This window comes from Monodelphis domestica, chromosome 4 (genome assembly GCF_027887165.1).
Source record: "Monodelphis domestica isolate mMonDom1 chromosome 4, mMonDom1.pri, whole genome shotgun sequence".
Taxonomy (NCBI): domain Eukaryota; kingdom Metazoa; phylum Chordata; class Mammalia; order Didelphimorphia; family Didelphidae; genus Monodelphis; species Monodelphis domestica.
In genome coordinates, this window is record NC_077230.1 from 411,383,133 (window position 1) to 411,410,741 (window position 27,609).

General features: G+C 50.5%; 2 long non-coding RNA genes and 1 other non-coding gene across 3 annotated transcripts; 2 read left to right on the plus strand and 1 right to left on the minus strand.

The window, feature by feature from the left end:
- The first annotated feature begins 488 nt into the window (after positions 1-488).
- LOC103102015 (uncharacterized) lies at positions 489-2,560 on the plus strand. The gene is made up of 2 exons (XR_001622463.2): positions 489-1,760; positions 2,279-2,560. It is a non-coding gene; the product is annotated as an uncharacterized LOC103102015 (long non-coding RNA).
- A 6,475-nt stretch (positions 2,561-9,035) lies between these two features.
- On the plus strand, positions 9,036-27,207 carry LOC130453920 (uncharacterized). Its single transcript, XR_008911590.1, has 2 exons — positions 9,036-18,588; positions 24,013-27,207. It is a non-coding gene; the product is annotated as an uncharacterized LOC130453920 (long non-coding RNA).
- LOC130454238 (U2 spliceosomal RNA) lies at positions 25,814-26,000 on the minus strand. The gene has a single exon (XR_008911905.1). It is a non-coding gene; the product is annotated as a U2 spliceosomal RNA (small nuclear RNA).
- Positions 27,208-27,609: the final 402 nt, after the last annotated feature.

Here is a 27,609-nt window from a genome sequence, read left to right on the forward strand (position 1 = left end):
AGGCCATTAAGGAAGGTGATCAGGCTAAATGGGTTCTACAAGCATCCACTACTTTTGATCCCCCCTCCCACCCCATTCCAAAATACAGCCGCCATTAGGCAAGAGAAGCAGAAGTTCCAACTCAAGAGACCTAACCCTGGTTAAAGGTCACTTTCGCTTTTCTTACCTAGCTGGAGCCAGTCCTTTCTTATTCTGGGGGTGGGGGCAGTTTGGGGATTAGAGGAGGATAAGGAGGGAAATTTACGTAGGATGAGGCGAGGAGGCCCCCAATCTGTTCTCCTTTGTTCTGAAAAGGGAGAGAAAGACAGCCAGGGAGATCTCAGAGACTCAAGACTATGCTGGAGGTTGGTCTAGTGAGTAATTCAACTGGCAAAATAAACTTGACTCAAGTTTTGCAATTATGTTTCAGTCAGGGTTTTTTCTTCTTTTCTTTAAAAAAAGGGTTTTGGGTTGTCTGTGTGTGTTGGGGGGTTTGGGGGGCAGTTAAAGGAGACCTGGTATATGAAAGGAATTTGAGTTGGTCAATGTGTTTGAACTTGGAAGTGTGAAACACCAGCAATGCTGTCTGAAGGCTGCCCCAAGGGCCTCAGGGGAAGGCCTTGATGTGTTTGTGGGTAAAAGCCCTTTGGAGGTCTTTCCTTATTTGACACGCCCGGTTTTCCCATTGACTTGCTGTGTGGCCTTGGACGACTTACTTAGCCTCTCTGTTTCTGAGTGTTCTCACCTTGAAAACTGGGCGCTGACTGCCCTCCACTCTTTCCGAGGATATTGTGGGGACGAGTGAGATCATGTCTGCCAGAGGGCAAGAAGGAGCAAGATCTCCCGGTGGTAATGAACTCCTGGGAGCCGTGGCCAAGAGGAGACTGCAGACTAAACCTAGGACTCGTTCAGTCACGTTCATCTTTAGGGCTCCCTCTACTCTGCCCTTCACCGACCCCGAGTCGGGCTCACTTTTGAAACTGGCATTTGGCACAGGGCACAGGCGAGCTATTGTTGCCTTGGGGGTGAGCCCCTCACCTGTTCTGCTTGCCTAGCCGCCCTTTCCACCCCTTCCCATCCCCTATTCTGCAGACTGGGTTCTGCGCCCAGGCTCCGTGGCGCCCATCGCTGCCCTACCCATGGAGCCTGGCAGGGGGAAGCCGCCAGTCCCAGGAGAACTGGAGCTGTGAGGGTCGAGTCAGTGTGAAGCGTAAAGCCTCGGAGATGTCTTTGCTAGCTAGCGCCAAAGCGAGAAGAGCTCCCTGTCCCCAGCGCCCTCTCTAGCCTCTCTCCTGAGGGACGATTCCGGTTCCACTCGGGCCCTGGGTGCTAGGAAGGGAGAGAACTAGAAAAGAACCAAGCGAGCGGGCGACCTGCGGCTCTGGCAAAGCAGGTGTGGGTTGTGCGCGCCTCATTCCTGCAGTCCCGCGAGCTTGGAGCCGGACTAGCCCAGAGTCTGAGTGCTGCGGCTGCTAGCTTCGCGACTCCGAGTCCTGCGTCTGGGTTGCGTGTTCCAACCCCGATGTGCTCGGCTAGTCGCCGCGCCGAGGGCAAACAAGCCACCGCCGAGACCGAAGGCAAGTAAGCCACTGCCTGTGGCCCGAACCGACTTGGGACTAGCAGCTGAGTAAAGCCGGGACGGAGCCCAAGGCCGCCCCGTCGGGCGGGTCCGAGGAATTGGACTGGAGGGAGGGGACCCTGGGGACCGACATCTTTTCCCTGATCCTGGAGACTAGCTGAAGGCGAGAGGAGACCAGAGACCCTCACAGGGCTGGAGTGAGGTGTGTGTGTGTGTGTGTGTGTGTGTGTGTGTGTGTGTGTGTGTGTGTGTGTGTGTTGTGGGGAAGGTTGGGGGACTGGAACTGCCTATTTCTTTTCCTTCCTCTCGGTAAGTCTCAACTGAACCCGAAAGCTAATTGATTCCCTGGTTATTTTTTTTTAATAAGTTTCTCCCTCCTGGCTCACTTCGCGTGTATTCCCGAAGGACTGAGATGTATAGATTGTGTAGACTTGTGTGCACGTGTGCTCACGCTTCTGTGTGTGCCCGCTCCTCTGGGTAGCTGTGTCTCCATGTCTCCCCCAGCCCTGTACGGGGTATCAAGCACTCCTGAGTCTCAGGGTCCAATAAGACTGGCGAGGGTGCAACCACTGGCCCTTACCAGTTCTCAATTTGAAGGTCCCCTTTGGTGAAATAAAACGCTAAAGCTCCGTCCTAGTTCACCTCCCACCCCCAGCCCTCCAAACGTCCATATATCTCGCCATGAAGAGTCTCTATTCTCCCTCTCCTTTCTTTGGGCAGGTGAAGCCTTGGCCGCCCACTGCCAGAGAGAGAACACAAGCCGGGAAACTCTGGGCCGCCGATAACCAAGATTCCCTTAACTTTCGAAAGTTCCTTTCTTGGATTGGAAGGAGAAGAAGGGGAAAAAAAAGAATAAAGGAGACTAATTGTTTCTATTTTTCTCTGCCTGTCGTCGGGATGCTGCCCTTGACTTCTTGGGCAAGACTGAGTCAAAAACCTAATAAATTGTATTTAGAGCTATTTGAAATAAATTAAAAAAAAACACACCTAAATTGTTCAAAAGATTTTTAATCCTGGATAATTTTTGTTGAAACTCTAATTATACATCACCTTAATTACCAGATCAGAGCCCCCCAAGGATCCTTAATTGCCTAATTGAATAAAACAGGGGGTTAATAGCGGCCAGGCACCGAATAGAAAGGGAAAGATATTGGCCAGGTCTCCCTCGAGGGGGCTGATTAGAGGTGGGGTGGAGGAAAGCTGGTGCTGGGAGTTGGGGGGGGGGCGGGGGTTGAAGCAGGGGAAAGAGGTTTAGTCCGATTCACAAAGCTAATTCTGGCCCCAGCCCCTACCAGTAGAACGTCCCCTTCCCAATCTAGTCTCTCTTCGCCCCCCCCCACCTTCTGACAGAGTACAACAGCCACTGAGTCCAATTCTAGAAAAAAAAAAAAACCTAATATCTAAGAGGTCTAAATGCCCCTATGACTGTATAATGAGAAACTGGGGGGTTTCTCGACAGAAAAATTTCCTTGGTCACCTACACCAGGAAAGAAACAGAAGAGAAAAGAAATATTTCGACCACATCTCTCCCCCCTTCCCCACCCCCAGGTTTTTCTCCAGAGCTCTGGGTTTCAGATGGGACCCCATTCTTCCCTAGGTGAACAAGAATGAGGCTTGCTGGCAGAAGACTATAAGGGTTACTTGGGAAAACGGTCTCAGTTGGGCTCGGGTGGGGGCCAGGTCCTGTGCCCTCCAGGAGAAAATCTGGGACTACCTCATGATATCCCGCGGGTCAGACACCTGTCCAGTTCTCCCTATGTGCTTCAAGTTGGAGAGACAACTCTGGAATCGTTTTCCGTCCCCTCTTCACTAAAATCTTTCTGCTACTAAACGTCAGGAAGAAGGGAGATCTCCACTGGCCCCTTAATCAGAAATAAGCTCCTGGCTTGAGCTTGGGGTCCCAGGGGGTGGGGACTCCTGAACCTAAGGATTCTTCCTCCATTGGGTGCCCCCACATCCTTTCTAACTTCTCTGACTCATTGGGGTTACTCCCAAATACTTCCCCAGCAACATCTGGGTCAGTGCCTTATTGGGGCTCTCCTACACCACCCAGAGAAGAGGTTAATGGAAGGGGGAAGTCCTGAGCCCTCGAAGCCCGCTGTTACTCGAAAAGGGGGCTCCCCTAGCGTCATTCACTCTACTGCAGAGCCTGGAGGATTCTTTCTCGCTGAAAAAGATTGTGAGAGCTTGCCACAATTGTTAATAGCAAGTCCTGTGGCTGCCTCCTCCTGCTTGGGGCTGGGCAGAGACCCATGGAGAAGTCGCTTAAAGCTTTGGATCGCACCCTGGCCGGGACCCTGCTCTGTTCCTACCCCATTTCTACTGCACTGGCCCCTGGTCCCGGGTCCTGCTCCCCTAGCCTGCTCCGCTGAGCCGAGTCCTTTCGCTGGAAGCGGGGCTAGCTGGGCTCGGAAGGACACAGCTCACCAGCGCCAGGCAGCAGCTCCCCCTGACCCGGGTACCCGAGCTCCGACAGGGGACCGGACAGGGTGGGAGGCGGCGCCCACGGGCAGCTATTTCGATAAGGGAAGAGGAAAAGAGTCGGGAGACCAGAAGGCAATGTGCGGGCTCTCTGCCACTGAGTTAGGGGAAGCAGTGTGACCCCAACATTCCCGGGCGAACAAGGTGCTCAGCATAATCCATCTCTGGGCTCCTGACTAAGGGAATTAACTCCTTGGGAGAAGGGAGGTCTCCCAGAGAAGACTCATCTTTTATATCCCTGGTTCCTGGAACCCAACGTGTCTGCAATTAAGTCTTCTAACGCTGCCAGTGTCCCCCAAACGCACACAAACACACTAGCTCTGTCTACAGCTCACTTCCCTCTCTTCGTGTCCCCTGGCCCCCAGGCTCCAATAGCTTCGGAGGAAGTGCTCTGAGCCCAGCAGGCCTGCAGAAAATGTTTAGGATCAGTTCCAGGGACCCAATCTTTCCCAAGGACCTAGGGAAGGAGGGAGAGGAGACAGTGGAGATCTCGGAATCCCTTCCCCCCCCCCCCCAGGTCACCGTGGTCCAAGATGTCTCCAAAAGTCCTCTGTCCCTTGGGTGGGGAGGGGGGAGATGGGTAGCCTCATGGGAATGTGTTCTTGGGCTGGAGGCCCAGGACCCTGATCTCCTTACAAAGGACATGGAACTGAAAACCTCAATTCAGCAGTATCAGTGAGATTAGAATAGAAGACTCAGAAAGTGAGGCTTTCCTCCTTTTCCTCCTTCCCTGGTCACCACCAAATAGACATCCCCCCAGGCAGAGTCATTGCAGTTGTGCCTAGGAACTGGGGGAATGAGGAGCAGGGTACTGATGTGGACAGGTCAGTTGGAAGCCAGTCCCACCAAGTGGGCAACCTGTAGCTTGATGCTCACACTGGAGTCTAGGGAAAGATGAGGCTAAAATCCAGCTCAGAGCCAAGTGGGAATGGATCAGCTTTGGGAATTTGCAGAGCAAAATGTCCAGCTTGGACTAAGTGATTTCAGGAAAAGAAGGTGATGGGTAGGTATCAGAGATGGGAAACCATGAAGAGGTTTTACCCTTTGGGCAAAGAGCTCAGCCCTTTGGGGAAAAGGAAGCCCAAAAAGCCTTGGAGGCTCCCAAAGAGTAAGCACTACAGGAGATGAGGTCCCCCTCTGGGAAACCGAAAGGAAATTTCAACTGCTAGCGTCCATCCCCTTGTGCTGTCTCCCACCCTCTCCCGACCTCAGGGCTCAGATGCTACTGTCTCTTGAGTGTGTCCAGAATCTTTCAGTTGCTGCAAATAAAGCTCTCACTTAAAATAATAAAAATAATGAAAACAAAAGAAAACCTTCCTAATTTTGCCTCCCAAAGGAGGGGAATTGGGGTGGGGGTGACTTTCTGGAAAATCCGTTGGGGAAATTGAGGAGATCAGCGGGATGCCAAATGCGTCCTAAAGGCCAGACCAGGTCAAGGAGACCTGGGTAGGGTAGGCCCAGGCCCAGCACACACACCCAGAAATCGTCCTCTATCTGGTCTGGCAGCTTGCCGAAGCTGGGGAGTTTGCGACAGCAATCAGTCGCCCTCCACTCATGATCCTCTTTCCTCTCTTTCCCCTTTCCTCTCTCTCCTACTCCTGCCCAATCCATTCCACCAATGCGGATCCAGGTGGAGGCTGGAGAAACGGTGGTACAGACTAGGGAAAGGGGGGGACGAAGGAAGCAATAGGAGCGTGAAGAGGGCAAGCCGCCCTCTTTCCTTTTTCCAGTTACCTGACTCAACCCTCTCTAAAGCAGGTAATGGAGTCAGGTCCCTGAGGACTTCCACATCTGCTCAGCATAGAATCCAATGAATTGGATTTCTACGGTAGAGTAGGAACTGCATGCGGCCTCCAGCCTCCCTGCATTCCTGCCTTTGCCTCTGCCACCTTACTGCTCCCGTAACCCAGGCAGAGCCGAGGTGAAGCCCCTGCTGGCTGAGCCGGTGTGCGGGTAGGCTAGGAGAAGGGGGCCGGGGTGGGACTGCAGGAGCCGGCATGCTACTGGTGAAAGTGTGCACTGGTAAACAGGGACTTGTGTTCGTAGGTCTGGGTAATGTATCCCCCGCTACAGAGGCGCACATGCGGCCAGAGTCTGCTTGTTCACAGAAATACTCTTGGGAGAGGCGAACCTTAGCTCCGAGCTACTGTTCTCAATAGCTATCCCTAAAATCCTTAGCAGAGACCCCATAAACCGCCGGGCTTTTGCCTTGTATGAAACACCTGATCTTAATCAGATCTTAGTCTCACCAAAGAGAAAGACAGTACCTCCACTGAGCTGAGCCGGCGTGTGTGTAGGTGGGGAGAGAAAGAGACAGACAGCCAGACCAAGAGAGACAGACAGATCCCTGGAGAGCAGACAGAGACTGAGGCTAAAGTTACCAGCGAAGAACGCCCTTCCGCCTGTTCAGTGGCTACAGCCTGGAGATGCGCTCAGACTCCGACCTCTGCCGCCTGGCTGGATACCCGACCCCCATTTTCGGGCAGACATTGTCTGCCCTTTGAGCATATTTCCAAAGAACCCCGCAGCTTCTTTCTGACCTGTCTGCCTTCTCAGCCACTTTCTACAAATCTGGGTTATGGAAGAACCTGGCTTTTCCTATAGTGGAGAAATCTTGGAGAATGCCCCCCAGAAGCAGATTATATGCATGCAAAGGCGCGTGCACACAGGCAGACACGAATGCGCGAGAACACACACTTTCCTTCTCACAGAGTCAAAACCCCTCAGTCCACATTCTCTCGCGGCGGTCACTAAGCAGGGAAAAGGGCCCAAGGGTCCCAGTGGCTCCTGGCAGTTCCAGGAGGTTGCAAAAATCCTACCTAGCGCCGAGTGGCAGGGTCTAGGTAGGCCGTCCCTTTGCGGCTCGTTATACTTCGGACACTTGCAGCCCTAAATCCCCAGGCCGGGACCTCAGGCGGCAGCGGCAGGAGCCTCAGCCGCAGCCAAGCCGGAGACTGACCGGCGTCATTCTGTAGCCCCTGGACCCGACTGAGGGTGAGGGTGAGAGGGAGAAGGAACATTCCTTAGCCTGTCTTTTTAAACTCGAGGTCTTTTCCACAGCTGCAGTGATTCCCTCTGCAGCTACGTCCAAGCCGGGGCCGCACATTCCGGGAGCTGGACTAGGCGCTCTCGGGGGCCAGCAAGCTTGGGCCTCCAGGTCGGCCCCTGTGTCTACAAAGCAGCGACCTCTCCCAGGACCGCTTCCTATAAATGGAGGCTCCAGGGGCCCTGCGCTCTGCCCACCCTGGGGCGGGGAGCCGGGGAAGGGGGTGCCAAAGAAAGAAGGCAAGAAGAAAGCGCAGGGAGAAGCGCGCCTGACTCAGCTCTCAACCCGTGTCCAAGGGCCCCTGGACTCCTCGCCCCAGAGAACTCAGACAACTGCTCCTGGTTCCCTGGAGGAGTCAAGAGTGGAGCAAGAAAAATTTGAAAGCAGCCCCCACCAGACAGGGTCGGAGTTAAATCTGGGAACGTGAGCAGCCTCTAAGACCATGCCGCCGGAGGAGAAGGCAACTGCCTGGCCGGGACCCTACGGCCAGGGCAAGTAGGGAGATTCAAGCAGGAAGGACCGTCCTGCCTTCGAGGTGGGCGGATTAGCTGGAGAAGGAGCCGAGGCCCTGGACACAGCCGCGGGCCGGAGCAGCTGGGAAGAGCCGCAGCGCCGAAGCAAAAGCTCAGGGCCTCCTTCGCTCCAGCCGGGCGCGCAGCCCGGACTGCAGGAGCCGAACTCACCTGGCCTCGGCCCTTTTAGCCCTCGCACCTGCCTTGCTTCCTCGCTCCCAGGTTCTCCGACCCTGGGGGGACCTGCCTATGTATGGATAACACACGAATCCCAGCCAAGCTTTGTTTAACCTGCTTCCAAAACTTCCGGGCTAGGAAGCAAAGTGACTGCAAAGAGATGGCGGAGAAGAGAGAGAAAAAAGGTTTCTCCGGAGAAAAGTTACAAACTTGTCTGCGGAGACTTGGGTTAGGCTGGGGTGGAGGTGGGGGGAACTGAGGGACGCTCGGGCAGGGTTCCTGGGTGAAATCTTGGGACATTTCCCCAAGGCAGAGCGAAACAGAAAGTAAGGGCGCTTTTGACAGCACAACTCTCAGCACTATTCCAAGTTCCAACAGCAGAACTAGTCAGGATCCCGGACTTACAGCACCGCTGGCTCCTTCAGGCAAGGGTGAGGGCAAATGCTAGAGAGAGGGAGGAAAGAGAGAGAGAGAGATGAGCGAGAAAAGGAGACAGAGAGAGAGAGAGAGAGAGAGAGAGAGAGAGAGAGAGAGAGAGAGAGAGAGAGAGAGAGAGAGAGAGAGAATCCAGAGGTGGTGGGGGTGGTGGGGGTATATCGGACTAAATCGAAATCTCGCCAGTCTCCAAGTAATATTCCTGACCCCTCTTCACCTAAGCGGTCAATTTTTTCACTCTGGAAGACTCACTCTTCATATTTGGAAATAAACACAACAAGAAAATTCCAACCAAAGCAAAGGTCTCCATTTTTTTTTCTACCCAGTCCTCCCCCCCAACTTTTCTCAATAATCGTCCCTTGAATTGCTGGAGAGTTTGTTTCTTTCTCCCCCTCTCCATTCTCAATCTTCCTCCACAACGCCCCCCCCCCCCCCCATCAGTCTTAACTCTCCCCTCTCGCGTCTGTTGAATGCCAAAGGCGGTGCTCTAGCGCCCACTATTTCAAAAGCCCGGTATAGGATTTGACCAGGACTGAGAACCACTCGGGGAGAGAGAGGGAGAGAGAGAGAGAGAGAGGGAGAGGGAGAGGGAGAGAGAGAGAGAGAGGGTAAGGGCGAGGGAGAGGCAGAGAGAGAGAGAGGGAGAGAGAGAGGGAGAGGGAAAGGGAGAGGGAGAGGGAGAGGGAGTGTGTATGTGTATAAGTGAGTGAGGAAGGAAAAAAAGTTGTTCTCCCCTTTCGTCAACTTTTCGTTAACTTTCACTTTTCTCTCCCCTCCACCCCCTCGCCCTCCCCTTCACCCCCTCCCTCCCCAGCCATTCCCCCGTGCCTTGAGTTCAGCGGGCGGAACGCCTGACACTGGGAAGGGTTTTTTTGGGGGGGTTTGGGGGGACACCTAACCCTCGGGGACAGCACAATCCGGGTGCCCTGGCTTCTCGGCAGGGACCCCGGGGAGGGAGGGGGGGAATGTGTGGGGACAAGCAAAGAGAGCAGAGAAAGAGGAAGAGAGACCCCCCCCCCCCAAGCCCTCCGGGTCCACCCTTCTGCAGTCCCAACAAGGTGGCCTGGGAGCTCTCAGCGCGCTGGGTTGCGGGGCACACGCACAGCACCCCCCTCCTCTAAAAGCCCCCCAACCCCCTCCCCAGTGCCCCCCAGTCCTGCGCGGACAGTCAAGGGGGAGGCCGGGCCGGGAGCGCGGGCCCGGAGCGCTGGGGGCGGAAGCGCGGAACGGTAGAGACCTACTTTTGGCTAGCTTTCTGGCCCTCGCCTTGGATCTCATGTTGTCGGCTTGCTGAATCCCTCTCCTCCTCCTTGACTCCCGAAGCTGCTACACGCTATCTTCATCTCCCCAGCATTGTCAATTCCGGACACCTTCGCACATGCGCACAGAGCCTTCAATCTGACACCCCTCGCCGGGGCCAAAAAAACTTTCCAATGTATTCACCATCATCACCATCACCATCATCACCATCATCATCATTGGCGGCGGCGGCGCGGAGTACGGGCAGGAGGTGGGATTGCTTTGGGGGGACATTTTCTTTTTTCTTTCTTTCTTTTGGGGGGTGCTCTCCTCTTCCTCACCTCACTTATCTCCCCCCTCCTTCCTTCTCCCCCTCCCCCTCCCCCTTCCCCCTCCCCCTCCTTCGCAACCACCTCTGAGGCTCTCGCGACTGGCCCTTTAAGAGGCTATTCCGTCCTCTCTCCGCGTTCCTGCCCCCGGCCGGCCCCACAGCCCGGACGCGCTTTCACCGAATCAAGGTACCGTCCCCGGATCGAGGTGACTCTGAGTAATGATGGGGCCACCCTCCTGGATCCCTGCGGGGCTTGCTCCCACCGGACTCGTCCTAGTCCAGGGACCTCTCGAGGGGTGATGGGGGTGGGGTGGAGGGAGGATAGATGCTGGCTGCACCCCCCACACCCAGTTTCTCCTGCCCCTGTCTTTCTACCAACGCAGGCTTGCGGATGTGATCCCCCCTAATTAAAAATATTACAATGACCTTTCTCCACCATGGCTTTCCCCACCTTTCTTCTCTTAGGGCTCCGGTTCTCCGGGGGCACCCCAAACTCTGGCGGGTGCCTAAGAATCAGTATCCCCACTCACCCTCACACTAGAATGGTGTCCTGCTGGTTCCTGCTTTGCCCCGTTGTGTCCTCCCCTGCCCTGTCCTATTCCGTCCCCTTCACAACCCGGGTAGTTCGAACCCCGCTTTTCTGCCTGCCCACTGCTGGTTTGCTCCCTGCTGGCACCGGCCCCGTCCAACATCGACTGGCCTCGCAAGCCTTCCCCGGCTCCTAGTCTCCTCTCCGACCCCAGCGGCCCCTAGTCAGAACCCCCCGCTCCCCACCTCCTGCAGCGTTAGAGACAAACGGAGCAACAGCACTCTGTTAGGGTCTCGAGGCCGCGGAGCTTGCTACCCCGGGCCTGGGCGAAGGTCTTTTGGGGAGAGAGGAGGCAAGGACGGGAAGGGGCGAGAATCGCTGGAAAACCTTTGGTGCGCGGAGGAGTTGGGGGACCCCGAAGGGGCTGGGCCGGCGCGGGAATCGCTGGAGTTCAGAGAAGCTTGGGGGTGGGGAGGGCTTGGAGTTGAAAACTCTTAATTAGCCCGGATAACTGCGGGACCTTTTTACACCGCCTAGTCCGGATTCCAGGCTCCCTAAAGCCAGCTCCCCCTAGCACCTCGGCTTCTTGGCTGGGGTGAGGACCGAGCCGACAAGCAATGGGCTGACCTGCCTGCCCCCAGGCCCCCTCATTCGTTCTCCTACAACAATTGCCAGACCTTGCGGCTTCTCCGCTGGGCTGTCCCGCGGAGGTGAGCACCAGGCTGCGGGGGAATGGCGGGACGTTTAGGGTGGAACAGATTTGTGAAGAAGCTTTAGTCAAGGGGCAGTTTGGGACACGTGTGAGAGGGGAAGCACACACACACACACACACACACACACACACACACACACACACACCTGCTTAGGGGAAGCACTGAGCTGGAGGCTGTGGGGCACAGAACCATAAGGCTAGAGAAGGGGACGCTAGTCCGGGGTGAGCAGAAGAAAAGACGGAAAGCGGGTCCCGCGGCTAGGCCAGCAGGTGGAGGGCTCCCACAGGAAGGTGGGTGGATTTGTCTTAATTGGGTTTCTTCTTCCTCTGTCAGTCCCTAATTCTTGCCGGCGCCGAGAGCCCAGCTGGGCCTGAGGCGGGCGGCCTGGGAGAGGAGGTGGTGGGCGGCGGGAGGGCTTGCCTTGGTCCTGCCGACCTCAGCTGGGATTCCGTGGCTCGGGTAGCCAGGGTAGGGGAGATGAGCTTGGGGATCAGCCTGAATGAAAGGGGTGGAGGAACCTCCAGGGAAGAAATAGCTCCTGGCCTGGTATTTCCCCCTGTTGGAAATGCTCCTAAGGGAAAGAGCTGGGAATAAAAGGGAGTTGGGCTGGAACACACTTCTGTCTGCGAAGCCCTAAGGGCTCTGGGCCTTTCTGCTACTGCTGCTCCTTTCACCCCAGTTTCCCAGGTCAGAAGGGGCCGATTTCCCAAGGGAAGCAGGACGGAGGCACTGCAGACCAGGGCGCTCTTCCACCGGGTTCATAACACCCTGCTCAAACTATCCCAACCTCTTCAATCCCTAAACCCACAGAAGTCAGAATCTTCTCCACCCACGCTGTCCCGATTGCTGTTCCAGGAGCTGCAGCTCCCCCTTTCCCCGGAAACCTGCATATTTTAATTTACGGAGACCCAAATAGGTGTCAAACCAAAATTCCCACTCCTGGCCACGGAACTCACCCCCACCCCGAGATCAGGGCCAGGTCCTGGCAGCCCAAGCAAACGAATAGCGGGGCTCTAGATTCCAGGCACTGGGATGAGGGAGGGGGCAAGGAAGGTGGAGAGCCCTGGTAATGTGGGCAACGGCCTTGACTCTTGTTCGCTCTACCTTTTCTTTTCTTTATTCCCCCCAACAGGTACCAACCTCCAGACGCTTAGGTCTGAGGGGTAGAGAGACTTGGGGGGCAGAGGAAATAATAGAGCCCACTCCTTAAGGCAAGGGGGATTGAGATCTGAAACCAAATAAAGCCCCTTCTTCTCCTAATCTTCATTCGAGATTAGGCCCTCAAACGAAGAGTGGGTGGATGGAGACTGGCTAAAGGGGTTTTAGGAGAAAGGTAATAGCACCTACAGATTCAGTGCTTTTCTCTAGCCCCTGGGATTTCCAGCCTCAGGCATGGAGGAAAAGGGCAAGAGGCTGAAAAAGCCTTCTTCCTAATGAGTCTAATTTTGTACCTCTTCTCTGGGACCTGGTCTTAGCCTGGACTAAGGGACCTTCACCTTTTCTGCTCCGTGTCAGCAGCCTCTATCCCTGCCCAAAGACTGTCAGCGTCTCTGGTCTCGCTGCCTGTCAGCCCTGCATTTGACCCTAGCCAGGTTGGCAGTCTCAGGAGCCAAGGGGAGCAGAAGGACAGAGATAAAGGAGAAGGGGAGAGAAAAATAACACGCCCGAAACACATACATAAAAAAAAATAAAAGCAATTATTGTTGACAATGAGGAGGAAGAAATGCCCATAAAGGAAGAAGCTAGGAGTAGAGGTGGGGAAGAGTAAGAGTAAGAGTAAGTAACAGCCCTCTTGCTTGCCCCACAGCCTGCAAGAGGAGCCCAAGCTTAAGGCTTCCGATGGGGCTAGGTGCAGCTCCTCAGTCAGATGACCAGATTTTGGGCTGTCTGGACTAGGATGATCTAGGCAGGCTGATCCCTGCAAAGATGGCTTCCGAATTGGGGGAGCAGAAGGGGGACATCTCTTCCAGTAAAAACTGGCCTCTGTCCTATGACCCTTACAATGTAATCTGCTCAGAATGCCTCCCAATACCGAAGAGCAACGAAAACAGCCCCAATGCCCAGAAATTCGGGGCCGTTGGTTCTTTTTGGTTTTACTCTCAGAAAGGAAAGGCTCGACGTGGGCAGAGGAAGAGCAGATGTCGGAGAGGCCGGGATTTCGGAGGAACCGGGTGACCAAGGGGAAAATTCCCAGAGGCTCAAGTTGGGTCCTCTGGCTCCCCCTAGAAGAAAGTGGCCCCACAGGGCAGGATTTCTTGTATGCTCTGATACAAGACTCCCCCGAGGCTGGCCTAAGAAATAGCAGGCTCCATTTTTGACTAGCTCTTTTTGCTGTTAGTAAGTTTAAACCCCAGGTCCCCAGCGTATTCAAGGTCTGGGTGCCCTGGGCAGCGTAGCCCAGACACCTTCATCCAGGCGACAGCCTCCTGATATGCTAATGGGGCAAGAGAGGAAAAGGGAGCAGCTAGAAGGCAGAGGTTTAAGCCATCTGTGGGCTCCCAGATCACAACGGAAAAGGCCAAGCAGAAGGCCAAAGGGCAGGAATCCAGAGCCACAAGTCAGACTAGGGGCAGCTCAGGCCCTATATCAACTCGTCCACATGTCTGGCTCTCTTTCACTGTTTCTCTTTCTGGGGAAAGAGAAGCCTCATAGCCGGGGGAATGGGCTTAGAGCAATTGTGACTATCCTCCAAGTTTGCCTGGCAGATTCAAGGTGCTGGAGAGGCTTTAACTATCCTGGGGACTATTATGCACAAATGCAGACTGGTGTGTGGCTTTTATTTTGGGAAGGGAGAAATCTTGTGGGGGCCATGATCTTAGACTCTTCGGGTTTCTGGTCCTTGGCATTAATCCGAGACTGTTCTTGGGAAGAATCTTGCAAAGGATTCCTGTAGTCCTGGGGTTTGGGGTAAATCCTTAACAAAATGGGTTCTTGGGATGCTGGCTGGACAGAGGCAATGTTGGGATTTAGCTTGGTCTAGCTGGGAACAGCTTCCTTGCAGCCAGATGGGAAACAGAGTCTCAGCAGAAGGGTTCCCTTGGGATCTGATGGGGGGGGGTTAGGAGGTTGAGCTTCAGTTCTATTATCAGCTCACTTTAGGGTAAAGGAGGGGAGAGGAGAAGGTTGCTGATGGAAAGGAAGCAGGAGAGAAAGACCTGGATGCAGGAGGGGCAAATGCCCGCCAAGTGCCTTCTGGCCTCCACAATTCCATTATTCTTTGTAGTGTTCTCTTTTCTAGGATCTTGGACGACTTGGGTGGGAGTGAGGAAGTAGAATGAGAAGCCGGTGAAGAATTTTAGTTTCTCTGACACCAAAAGACTTAATTGCGGTTTCTAAAGTGTCTCCAAGGATCTGGAGCCCACCAGGCTTGTTGGAGACCACTAATATCCCCACAAAATTGCTCCAACTGATCTCTTCTCTTCTCTCATCTCTGTTTCCTCTCCACCTTCCCTTGGGGACCAGGCCTTGACGAAACCCTAAGTCTGTAGTGGTCACATAAACCATCCCTAGGAGAAATCGGGTAAATATCCGTCTTCCCTTGGGAATTTAATTAGTTGTTTCTCTAACGGCTGTGAAGACTAGCTTCTACGTGCCCTGCCTGGGCATGAGGGGTGGGATTCGAGAAGATCAGAGGTTCAAGCATGAGCTCCCCGTCCCCCTCAACTCCCCTCCAACAACCTTTAACAATAGTAGATTCTTCTTTGAAAACCTCGGGATAGTTTCCCATGTCCAGACGTACTTAGAGCTAACTAACCAGTTTGTGAGATGTTGAAATATCTACCTGTTAGGACTTCGTGGAGCCCCCAGCCCTTTCCCGAAAGATAATGGCCCACCTGCTATGGATATCCTGGAGGCTCCAAGGCTACAAGAGCTTTGTCCTTCATTCTGTCTAACCGAGACTTTTTTTAATGGGGAAAAAACAAAATGAAAATTTCAGCGTGACCTCGTAAGACCGTCGGACACCAGCGGTCCCACAGTAGGAAGACTTCGCTGGTTTAGGGGGTGGGTGAAAAGGAAAGCTCTCTTTTGTGTCTCCCCTGCAAATGTCTAGGGCGAGGTGGATCCAATAGCCAGCAGGGGAGGAAAGTATGGGAGAGAAAAACAGGATAGGAGCCGGCTTTTCTTTCCTCAGAGTGGGGGTCAAAGGAAGGGGATGAACAGCGGGGTGGAATCCAGAAGAGCCGGCAATTGAGGGGCAGAAACTTTACCATAACAATTTGAACCGGCTGCCTTCTATCCCTAGCCTCTGGGTACCCGTTCTTCCCCTCCTCCCAGCCCTCGACTTTTTGGATGCTTCAACCCAGTCCGGGGAAGACCGGTCAGGACCGGGGGCTTCAAGCTTCGACGATCCCAAGACCCAGAGGGCCAGATAAAGGAGCCGTGGTCCTGGCGGGCCGGGCCTGGCTGGTAACGGACCGAGGTAACTAAGCTTCAGGATACGTTGCCTCCCCCCACTTTCCCTGACTTTAAAAGTACTTGGAACGTGAGTGGAGAAGTTTGGCAGTAACCATTTTTATAGAGACCGAAAAAAAACCCAGAGACGTCCATTTCTGGCATCAAACGATTTAGGAACTTCGCGCTGGAGTGGAAACTCGGAAACAGCGAGAAGCGAAGGGATGACACAGCTGTTTTTAAACCCAGGAGAACCTGTGCCAAGCCACCCGCCAAAGCCCACCTGCAGCCCATGCGAGGGGAGGCCAGAGCGAGGCACGCCTTGCTCAGTCTACACTCGAACAGAGCTGTCTCAGATGGCGTCCCCTGCCTTCCCTCGATTCTCTGGTTCCGATGTTCTCTCGCTCCCTTCAGGTTGCCTCAGAACGTGGGATGAGGGGGGCGGCAGGCGTGAGCCAGAGGGACAAGGCTCGGGGGCACAGTTCTCCGCGCTGAGCCCCTAGGCTAGCACGTGGCAGGAGCTCCTTTTCCTAGCATAGCGGAGAGTAGGCGAATTCTCCAACTCCCTAAGGCAGCCCTGCAACATGCTCTCAGTGAGAGGCAAGAACCCCAAAGCCTCAGAGAGACGTCCAGACTCATGGGCCTGCCAGCCAGTGATGGGAGGGATTCCTGGGTCTCAGGGGCCTGTAAGGAAGCAAGGGTCTGTCTTCCTTGGGAGTAGGGATGAACGCTCTTTCTTTTGTTAGAAGGCAGGAGCCTTCTGTAAGGGGGCTGAAAAGACTGCATGCGACCCCTTAAAAAAAGGACTGGACGCCCCGCTGGGGCTTCCCGGGGCAAGAATTCTCTTGGCCCAATGCTGGTGAGTTGAGTGGTTAACTGGCTACGAATGGAATTAGGCAAGTAAAAACGGGAAGTTGGACCACTCATCCCCAGCCAAGGGAGGATGCAGGTTGATGGTGATGACGATTCTGATAAGCTCTGTGAGTCTGGAAGGTTAAAAGGAGCAAGCTGCGGAGGCCGGCAATTCAGCGAGAGCCAACTGGGGGTTGCCCCCAACCCCCAGGAGGAGTAATCCGCTTCTGGGCAAGCGTGGAGAAGAAAGCCCAGTTCTGGGGACAATGGCGTGGGCGGGGGAGGAGCGGGCTGAGGAGGGGTGGATGGGACGGTCAGAACCTTGAGGAGACCCAGCTACGGACATTTGACAAAGACAAAGACTGCAGAAGCGCACTGTATGCAGAGACACGCACAGCCTACGAAATCACACACACATTAAGGACACCCACAGACAGCACACATACACATATACTCCAGACATACACAGAGACACACTTTAGGAACCCGGATGCAAATTACAGATACACAGACACACAACAGGCATACATCACACCCGAACGGCACACACTACCCCATGGACACACTGGTTGATAGAAGGATGTATATGCAAGCTACATGTGGAGCACAAGCGGACTACACACATACTATGACTGCATCATATGTAGATAAACATAGATGCACACAGCCACTACACACATGCCTACTGCATACAAAAAGCGGACCTCAAAGACACGCCCACATGCATAACGACTCGCACACACCACAGACGCACATTTGAATCTCTCTGGAGCGACTTCAACGAAGCCTCGCCTCTAGGAAAGTCTCTTTTCCGAACTTGGAAGGGAAAGGTTGGACAGCTCTCTGCGGAGTTCTGGACTCCTATCCCCTAGTCTACTCCATTAAGGCACCCTATCAGCTCACCTGTGAACCTCTTCCTCTGGAGCCCTCATTTTGTCGGGGATGTTCCTGACTAGCGCTTTTACCCCCAAGGAATGTGAATCCAATTGGATCGATTTCCCCTTTACTCTAAAAAAAGCGACTTGGTTCTCCCCACTCGGGAAATCTTCCCTTTCTTAGACTTGGCAATAATGAAGCTCTAGATCAGCTTTCGCAGTCGTTCAGACCGACCAGAAGGAGACATCGTGGCATAACGGAGAGGGTGTCCTGGGTCGGCATCCCAGCTCTGATGCCTACCTTTATGATTGTGGGCAAGCCTCAGTTTTTTCCTCTTTAAAATGGGGCTGATATTTGTAACACCCACTTAACACAGTGTTTGTAAGATTCAAACAGTCATGGCTGTCAAGCTCTTTGTAAATCTTAAAGCGAAATAGAAACGGCAATTATTGAGTTTTGTTTTGTCCAAAGTTTTGTCCAAAGATCGATCGGCCTCCTCCCCAATTGAACGGACTACCCAAAGCCAGTCCAATACGTGGCTTTCCACTTCAGAGAACAATTAAGCTGGACCGGGTTGTCTTATGTTTTACAGCGTTTCGTTTGCCTGCGTGCTTGGAGTCTGGGGTTGGGTCTCTCCAAGAGGCACCAGGCACCCTTCAATCTTTAATAACAGAAGGGCTGAAAAAACCCAAACCAAAACAAACAACAACAAACCCCCCAAAGGACCCGCGCCTGGAGAACTCGAAGGATGGAATCCGAGCTCCTGCGAGCTTCCTCTATTGACCTCTGACTAGACGTCCGCCCCGATTCCCTTTTCCTCTTTCTTCCTCTCCCCAACGTATCCCCTCCCCAGTAGATGCCCACATCCAACTTTCTTAGAGAGCGCACTCGAAGCCCGCCAACCAACGAGCGCTGGAGCCTCTGCTCCACTCCATGGAGTTTTCTTAGCCCCCGCGACGCTGCGGATTTTAGCCTGCCTCTCTTTGTTTATCGCTGGCGAGAAAGACCAAATACCTCTCCAGCGGCGCTTATTGTGTTCTCGCAATCCTTTCCAGAGCCTACCGGGCTAGGCCAGGTGCGCAGGCGCCAGTGCCCGCAAGCAAAGTCCGGGCAAGTTTTCAAATTCTAGGTTGGGCGCCCTGGATGCTAAGCACCTCGGAGAATGACTATCCCAAGGCACCTTGCAGCCCTAACCTCAGCTAAGCCTCTCCAAAGCCCTGCAAGCCGGGCAGGACAGGGAAGGAATTATGTTCCCCATTTGGCAGTTTGGGTAACTGAGGCTCCGAGGGGATTTGGCTTGCTTAAGGTCACGAGTTGGTAATAGAGCCGGGAAGAGAATTCAGATTAAGATAAAAAGTTCAGAGATGCAAGGGATTGAGAAGTCATCTCGCCCAAAGCCCTCATTTTACAGATGAAGAAACCGAGGTCCAGAAAGGTTACCCAGGAAGTAAGTGACGGAATTGATATTCGATCCAGCGTCTGGAATGAAATCCAGCGCCCTTTCTGCGTTTCTGTTTTGGTTCCCTTTCCAATCTACAGAGGTAACTTTAATTAATGGCGTGTCGCCTGCGGATGTGGCATGTGTATATGTGCGGGCATGGGGGAGGGGCGAGAAAGGGATTCTAGGGAAGACAATACCATCTACCCTTTCATATGCCCTCACTCTCCCAGGAAAAGAACAGAGACTTTCCCCTAAAATTCATCTTTGCCCCTCCTGGAATTTAAAAGAAGCTGGCACTCCGGTGAACTATGGCTAGTCCCGCTATCCCCAATTGAGCCTTTCCTGCCCGTCACCAGAAGCTTGGCGAGCAGCGTCTCGGGCCACCCGAAGAGCTTAGGGACTAGTAGGGGAATGGAGATGGGGCGAACGCTTGGTCCATTCCTGCTCCGTGATTTAGAGCTGAAGATGGAGATCGCCAGAGGCAGGAGTAGGAGATAGAGTCAAGAGACTCGTTTTACCCTCTTCCTTGCTCGCCCCCTTTCCTTCAGCAGCCTTTGCCTGTTCTAGTGTTCATTCACTCTGGAGCTTAAGACTAGTTTCATGCTGGAGGCAGAAAGCCCACCACTCCCATCCCCTGGGCTTGGGACAGAAGAGTCTGGGACAGATTTCCCCCCACCCCACCCCCCAACTCCTATCCAGCTTCCGGGAGCACAGGCCTCCCCTGACTGAGACCCGGAAGCAGCAGCCAGGGGGGCAACAGAGAGGGGCGCCAAGAGTCCAGGAAGGTGGTCTACACCTGCAAAGGGGAACCAATTATCCGGATAGTCCATCAGAGGTGAAAACAAAGGCAATAAGCTATTATTCTTAGTGGAAGCTCCTAATAGCATTACCACCGTGAAGCTGCTGTTGATGTTTGCAAAGCGCTTTTCCTACGGAGTTGGTGGGGATCAAGAATAGTGTAAAGAGAGCTCGAAACGTTTATTCTTCCTTAGTATCGATTAATCTTGACGATGAGCGAGCTAGGTAGCGAGAGAGCTCCCAGCACACGTCTCGTGCTCAAAAGGAAAGTAGATTTCGATCCAGGGAAAACTAGATTCCTACTATGGTGCCCGGCCATCTTTATTTTTATTCTCCACCTCGACCTGTCCCCACTCCCGGCTTCTTGTTTTACTTAGGGATCTTGAGGTGGGGGGTGGGAGGGGTGAGAGGAGCGATAAGGGTTGTTCCAGTCTTGGGGCGAGGAGAGGGCAAAATTCCTGGGTCTGGAGTTAGGACAGGCCATTCAAACTCAAACCACTTTTACGTGGTATAGCCCAATGTCCGGCCCCCAAGGAGAGGTACTGAAGCCTAGAGACCAATTGGGATGCGCTAGCTCAAGGACGCATGCTCCTCCCACTCCCCTCCCCAGGCAAGTCTGCCTGCCCTTCCTCGCCCCAGGATCTGCAAGCATTTTGAGGTCGCTCCAAAACCGTAGAGCTAAAGCCTGCTCTGGTCCTCAAAAGAGCTCGGGCGGTATTCTCCACCTAAGCCCCAAGAGGTAGCCCTGGCCTCCCTAGGACGGTTCTGGAAGCAGTGCAACAGTTAGCTGCTATCCAGCATTGGATGGCGCGGGGTCCCTGTGTTGCCCGGGGCCCCTGGGCCCTATGATTAATTCTTCCTGCAGGTGGCCCTGGGGAGCTGGACCCGCCCACTTTCCAGTTCGCCTGGCCCAGCTCAGGTGCCTCCCATCTTGCTCTCCTCCCGTGACACCCTTCCCTCTGGGCAGGACCCAGGTGAGGTTGTGCCCTCCTCCCCGGGTCCAGATGGGAGGAGCCGAGATCAGGGAGTCGGATAGGGTGAACTGAGTCTCCAAGTTGCAAAACCGGAAATCCTCGGACTGCTGCTGGAGGTGGCGCCCCAAGAGTGAGACAGGCACAGCCAGCAAGACAATCCCCCTCCGGGCACTCACAGCCAGATGGACAGACACACGCTGTAATTGACAAAGTTGCATTTGAACTCAGATCCTATAGCCCTAGCTTCATTTCCTAAGTCCAAACTACTCTCTGGCCTCCCCAAATGTTCCTAGTCATTGCGTATGTGTATGTGTGGACGTGAGTTAGACGTAGTATGTGTGTGGACCCGTTCGAGTTCAGGTGTATCTGTTGGGGGCGTATTTCCCGGATTATATGTTTATCTACGAGCGTGTCCCTGTTTCTCTGTGGCCTCTGGAAGTTGGCTTTCTAAATGTGTGCACACGCACAAGTGAGTGTATCTGCGTGTGTATTTTGTATCTTTCTGACCTCGTGCATGTCTGAGTGTTGATGTCTGTGAATAAGTGTGTGCTTGTGTGGGGATCTCAGTGCGGTTCTGGCTGGTTTCCGGGTAAGCCCTGTGGGTGTGAGAGTGTGACTAGAGGTGGATATCTGGTGCCTGTATGTAGGAGTGCGAACGGGTGAATGAGTGTGTATGAGAGATCGCTGGTATGTGTATGTCTCTGGGCACATGTGTATATATGTGTTTGTACGCCTGCATCGCTGGCCTCTGAGCTAGGTAACCCTAGCATATCCTCATCCCCAGAAAGTGGGGGTCCTATAAAGGGCCCCCTCATCGCTTCAAAGGTCTGCGGCTCCAAAGTCGCTGCTTCGGCTAAGATGCTCACCAACATCCCAGCCTATCGTCTTCTCTCTAGGCAGGATGTGCAGCGATTTCTGGATGTGCCTTTCCAGATCTCCTCCTTTCTTATCCTCCCCTTCTTCCTTTCTTCCTCATCTTTTCCTCTCTCCCTCCTTCCTCTCTTCCCTCTTCCACTCCTCCCTCTTCTTCCTCTTTCTCCTCCCTTTCCTTCCCATCTCTCTCCTCTTTTTCCCTCTCCCCTCTCCACCTCTTCCTCCTCCCCAAATCTCCACTTCCCCTTTCACCTCCTCCTCCGCTGGAGCTGGGGGAGGGGGAGCTTCCCAATCCTCTCTCCTCCTCCTCCTCCTCCTCCTCTACACTATCCAGCTGCCTGGATGGCTACCTCAGATTCAAGTTCTGAGAGTGGGGCAGGGAGCCCCCAGTGCTGCGTTCCAGCTCCCAGTCAGCGGGATGGATATTAAATCATTACCTGCCTGAGGCAAGGGACAATGGAGGAGGATCTATAGAACTGGCAGGAAAAAGGGCAGAGACCAGGGCTGCCCCGGGCAGGGGAAAAAAATTACATCTCCATTCCCTGACCTTAAGGTGATTTAATCAATCTTGAGCTTCTTTAGGCCACTGGGGGACCAAAGAGAAGGGGAGAAAGGAGAAGGAGAGCCCCTGCCCAGAGGGAAAAGGGGCCTTCACTCCTGGGCAGCTGGACTCTCATCTCCCTCCCAAACCCCAGTGACACCCAAGAACAGTGTTCTACCTCTTTCTCTTCCCCTAAAGAATCCTTCACCCCTAATCATAAAGGCTTGACCCCAGCCCCTTAGTGAAAAAGAGAGCAGCTAGGATTAATAATTAAAATTACTTCCATTTCTATAGGGTTCTGAGGCACTCTCCCCAAGAAAATCCTCGATCTAGGTGAAGATAGGATGATCTTTATGTTCCAATTGAGAAAGAAGTCTGTGAGGTCCAGAGGGGCAGTCATACCTTAGGAACAACTCTGGTTTGGAAGTCAGAGGAGCCCCTGCATTCAAATCTTATCTCTGAGGCTTAGGATTTGTGGGAGCTTGGGCTAGTCATTTAACCTCTCTAGGCCTTAGTTTTCTCAACTATAAAGTGAAGAGATTGGAGGAGATGGCCTCTAAGGTCTACTTCTAGAGCTATGGGCCTATGACTTATCCAAAGCACACAACTAGTAACTGTCTGAAGTTGATTTGAATTCTGGGCCAAAGCTTCCTGAAGTCCCATTCTACACAATCAACCTTCCAGATATCTAGTTCTCTTTTAATTTTCTATGTGACACTCAGCAAGTTGGCTAATATGACAGCAAAGGAAAGTGATAAATGTTGTAGGGGATGTGGCAAAATAGGGACATTAATGCATTGCTGGTAGAGTTGTGAATTGGTCCAAACATTCTGGAAGGCAATTTGGAACTATGCCCCCAAAGCACTAAAAGACTGCCTTCCCTTTGATCCAGCCATAGCACTGCTGGGTTTGTACCCCAAAGATATAATAGGTAAAAATAATTGTACAAAAATATTCATAGCTGCACTCTTTGTGGTGGCCAAAAATTGGAAAATGAGGGGATGCCCTTCAATTGGGGAATGGCTGAACAAATTGTGGTATATGTTGGTGATGGAATACTATAGTGCTCAAAGGAATAATGGACTGGAGGGATTCCATGTGAACTGGAATGACCTCCAAGAATTGATGCAGAGTGAAAGGAGCAGAACCAGGAGAACATTGTACACAGAGACTGATACACTGTGGCACAATCGAACGTAATGGACTTCTCTACTAGCAGCAATGGAATGATCCAGGACAATTCAGAGGGACTTATGAGAAAGAATGCTATCCACATCCAGAGAAAGAACTGTGGGAGTGGAAACACAGAAGAAAAACAATTGCTTGATCACATGGTTCAATGGGCATATGATTGGGGATGTAGACCCTAAATGATCACCCTGGTGCAAACATCAATAATATGGAAATATGTCTTGATCAATGACACATGTAAAACCCAGTGGAATTTCTCATTGGCTATAGGAGGGGGGAAGGAAGGAGGGGAGGAAAGAATACGAGTCAAGGAACCATGGGGAAATATTTAAAATTAATTAATTAATTAATTTTCTGTGTGACCTTCCCTCTCCATTTCCCCTCTTTCCATTCCACTTGTTTCTTCCTACCTCAATCTCAGCCTCTTCCATGAAATCCTCTGATTGTCTCCACCCCCCTAATCAGAAATTCCTGTTGTTCATGTACCCTTATATATGATATAATGCTTAGTTTTGAATCAGGAGTCAGGAAGACCTAGGATCATTCTGACATTTAGTTGCTATGCATGAACAAGAGACTTAATCTTTCTCAGCTTCAATTTATATATGTGTGCATGTATGTGTATATGTATGTGCATATTTTCTACATATGAGATATTTATACTTTCTATAGAAAATATTATATGCTACATAGGATATAGTATAGTCTATACATATTATACTCTATATGTGATGTACTCTACATATGAAATATGTCCTATACAAGATATTTAACTCATATGTACAATATTATACTCTCTCTATAAGATATTATACCCTATATATGATAATATTATGCCCTATATGTGTTATACTCTCTATGCATGATATTCTATTCTATATAAGTATACTATCTATATATGATGTTTTAGATTATATAAGGTATATTATGCCCTATATAAAGCATACCATGCTCTATATGTGATATATAATTACATACATATATGTATGTTATCATGACACAAATGCCATCTGTTTATTTATTATATCTTACAATTCTATTTTGTTTTTACAGTTATTTCTATAGACTTTAACCTCCTTCCTAGATGGACTGGTCATGAGTTTTGAAAGAGGACTGAGAGACAGCCTGTGTTCCTGAGCCTGGAGGCCAAAGACAAATGGGACAAATACTTAATAAGGACTGAAAATGTGTGAGGTCCTTGGGCTGGGCAATGAGCAGGATATAGTCAGTTAATCATTCATTCAACAAACTGTAACTTTGCCAAGTCAGATAGACTTCAAATGACTTCACTGAGAAGGAGGGGAGGGGCAGAGATCCTTGCTGTTTTTCTTGCCAAGTACTTTGTCCATTGGATCCTGGGTACTTCAGGGAGCAGAAGAAAAAAATCCTTGCCCATCATGGTTTTAGCTAGCCCTTGTGATGTAGTCTACCATTTCTCCTCCCATTTGGACCAATTCTAGGAACTTAAAAACCTTGATTTTGCAAAGTATGAGTTCATAGTTTCTTTTCCTTCCTTATGTTTGGGATAGACATTTCCCTAGATCCCCAACAGAACCTTTAAATTTCCCTACAGGTATAAATCTGAGCTTTAATAACAGTAATGATGCAGGGAACATTTCTATGGCTATTTTAATTTTTAAAGGGATTCAATTCAAAACAATTCCCAATTTTAATATATGATAGGTTTGGCTAAGAGTGGATCAATTCTTGTGTGACTTTCAGAACATATAACATTGGACAGCTATTTGGCTCAGTGGATTGAACACCAGGCTTAGTGGTTGGAGGTCCTCAGTTCAAATGTAACCATAGATGCTTCCTAGATGTGTGACCCTGGACAAGTCACTTGACCCCAGTTGCCTAGCCCTTACTGTTCTTCTGTCTTGGAACTGATAGGATTCTAAGACAGAAGATAAAATTTAAGAAATAAAAAGAACAAATATATATAGTATCTAGGAAACAAGAAAGAGGAGAAATCTTGGCTCCAAGGAGCAAGATGAGAGATAAGGAATCATTGATGTGATATGACAGTCATTTAGCTCCAATCTTTTGCACTAGCTCTATTGGGAACTGCATTTCTCATTGTCATGTCTTTCTTTGCACAAACAATCATGGTATCATATACCTTGGATTCAGGGCTAGAGAAGTCCTGTACATATCACTGAACCCCTAACAGATAAGGAAATGGAGACTTAAGAAGCTAAATGATTTCCACTTCAAAAAGTCTGAGTGGTAGGTCTTTTTATATCAATGTGAGTTGTTAAACTTATTACTTTCTTTCAAAAATGGGGCTCAGTATGCTGAGGGGTCCAGGTCTAGTTTTTTGAACAAAAATGAATCAACCACATTTTAGTCTATATAAGCAGTGGTCTTGAGTGGATGTCTGTGCCTGTGTTTTAAAAGATTAATTAATTTGTTGCTTGAAGCAACTTGTGGGAGAATGGGGATTTTCAGTTGAGGGAAAGGACTTGACCAAGTTTTCCAACCGTTCTGTGTTTTTGTGTTATAATCATCTCAGCTTCAACTCTGCCTCTAATTTTTATAGCTGGAGCTGCTTATCACAGCCCCAACTTTCACTAAAAGCAGGGAGTTGGGGAACTATCACTTAAACAAAACCATTCAAAATTTCCCATCATCTGGGGCTTTAACACAAATAAATCCTCCAGAATACACTTTATATTCCTGGAGTGATGTCATTCATTGAAGCCTGGCTTCCTCCATCCAACCAGCAAGGGGTGATTTTCCTCTTTTCTAAGTAAGAAAAACACATTCTAGCATAGAGATTCTTTATTTTCTCTGCTATCATTCACATGCTTAGAAAGGAGCTCTGTTTGCTGCCAGTCTGACATTCTTTTTTGTCTGATGTTCCCCCCCCCCACCCCCCATATCCATCTACAGTAAAAACTTTTAATGATTAAAAGCTTTAAAATATTTAATTGTTTTGGGAAAATAATTTTAAAAAATTTTAGAAGCTTAAAGAAAGGCATCTGTATTTGAATAATTTGATGCTATACTTGATCTTAGCCAAAAGGCAGAGAAGCGATATGAATGATGATGAATAGTTTGAAAGTTGCAAGCTGTTGTAGTTTTCTCCAAGATTCCATAGAACAACCCAGGAGCTCCAAAAGACCTAGTAAGTGTTAGGTACACTTAATAAACTGAACAAACCCATGGATTTGATTTGTGTCTTTCAACACTAAAAGATATCCCTACATTTGCTTTTGTTTGTTATTGTTATTGTTGACCAGGTTATAAAATATGGCAAATTGTCTCACTTTTAGCTCCTACAGATCTTGAACTGAAAAAAAAATCTCATAGGTCATGAAACAAGACATGCAAATACCTAAGAGATAACAGAATATGAGCCCTTCATTATACAGTTATGGAGATGGAGTTTCATTGATTTGTCTTCAATTACATAGATAGCCAGTGGTAGAGCTGGAATTCAAACCTCTATGTACAAACTCTTAAATCTTACACTGTTAGCATCATACTATATTGCCCTTATTTGGGTCTGAATCTCTCTTGGATCCCATTACATGGATAGATAGGAGTTGGGAGACAGGAAACATGTGAAGACTGGGGACTGAACCATAGAAAGGAGAGGAATTATATTGGAAAGGTTGCTCCGGTCCAGGTGTGTATCTTGCATTCCCCCCTTTCCTCTATCATGGGGAACCATTGGACTTTAATTAGAGTAGGGAAGTGAAATGGTCAGCCTCATACCCTAGGAAGACTACTTTGGCAGATGGACCAGAGGGGAAGAAATTTAAGGTCAGTGGGATTTGTAGCTCTCATGTAGGAAGTCCTACTTAGGCTCCAAATTAAAAGTTGATTATCCTTGATGAAATGCTCCTACACACTTATTTCTCAATGAGACTATTTTGATTGTCTTGTCCCAGAACATGGGTGATTTCATTCATGAGATCCATGAATCATTAAAAGAGATCAGCTTAATAATCCTTAAGAAAAAAACCCCTATATGAATAAAAAAAATGCCTGCTTATAGACCTCCTTGAGGAGTTTCCTCCTGCCCAGACTCATCAGATATTAGTGTCTTCCTCTCTAAAGTCATCTTCTGTCTTCTCTGTATTTATCTTATGTATGTTGATTTAAAGATATTATTGTTCCCGTTAGAATGTAAGCTTCTTGAAGGCAGGGTTTTTTTTCCTTTTCTTTCTTTTGTACTCAGAGATTACCACAATTCTGGAATGCAATAATTGATTATTAAATGCTTCTTTAAAATTTTGATATTTTAATTTGTCCTCAATTACATGTAAAAACAATTTTTAACATTTATGTTTCTTTTTAATTTTAAGTCTCAAATTTTTTCCCTTCTTTCCTCCCTCCTTCTCTTTCCTCTTTGCTGAGATAGTAACAAATCTGAGAGCTTTTACTTGTACAATCATGTAAGACATTTTTTCATATTAGTCCCTTTGTTTTTTAAATTTGTATTTATTTAGATTAATTTTTAAAATCAATTACATGTAATACATTTCTACACAAATTTTCCTAAGTTATATGCTTGAACTTATCTCCCTCCCTCCTTTCCCTTCCTCTTCCTGGTACTGGCTGATGATTTGATCTGGGTTATACATGTATTATCACTCAAACATCTTTCCATATTGTTCATTTTAGTAAATGAATAATTTT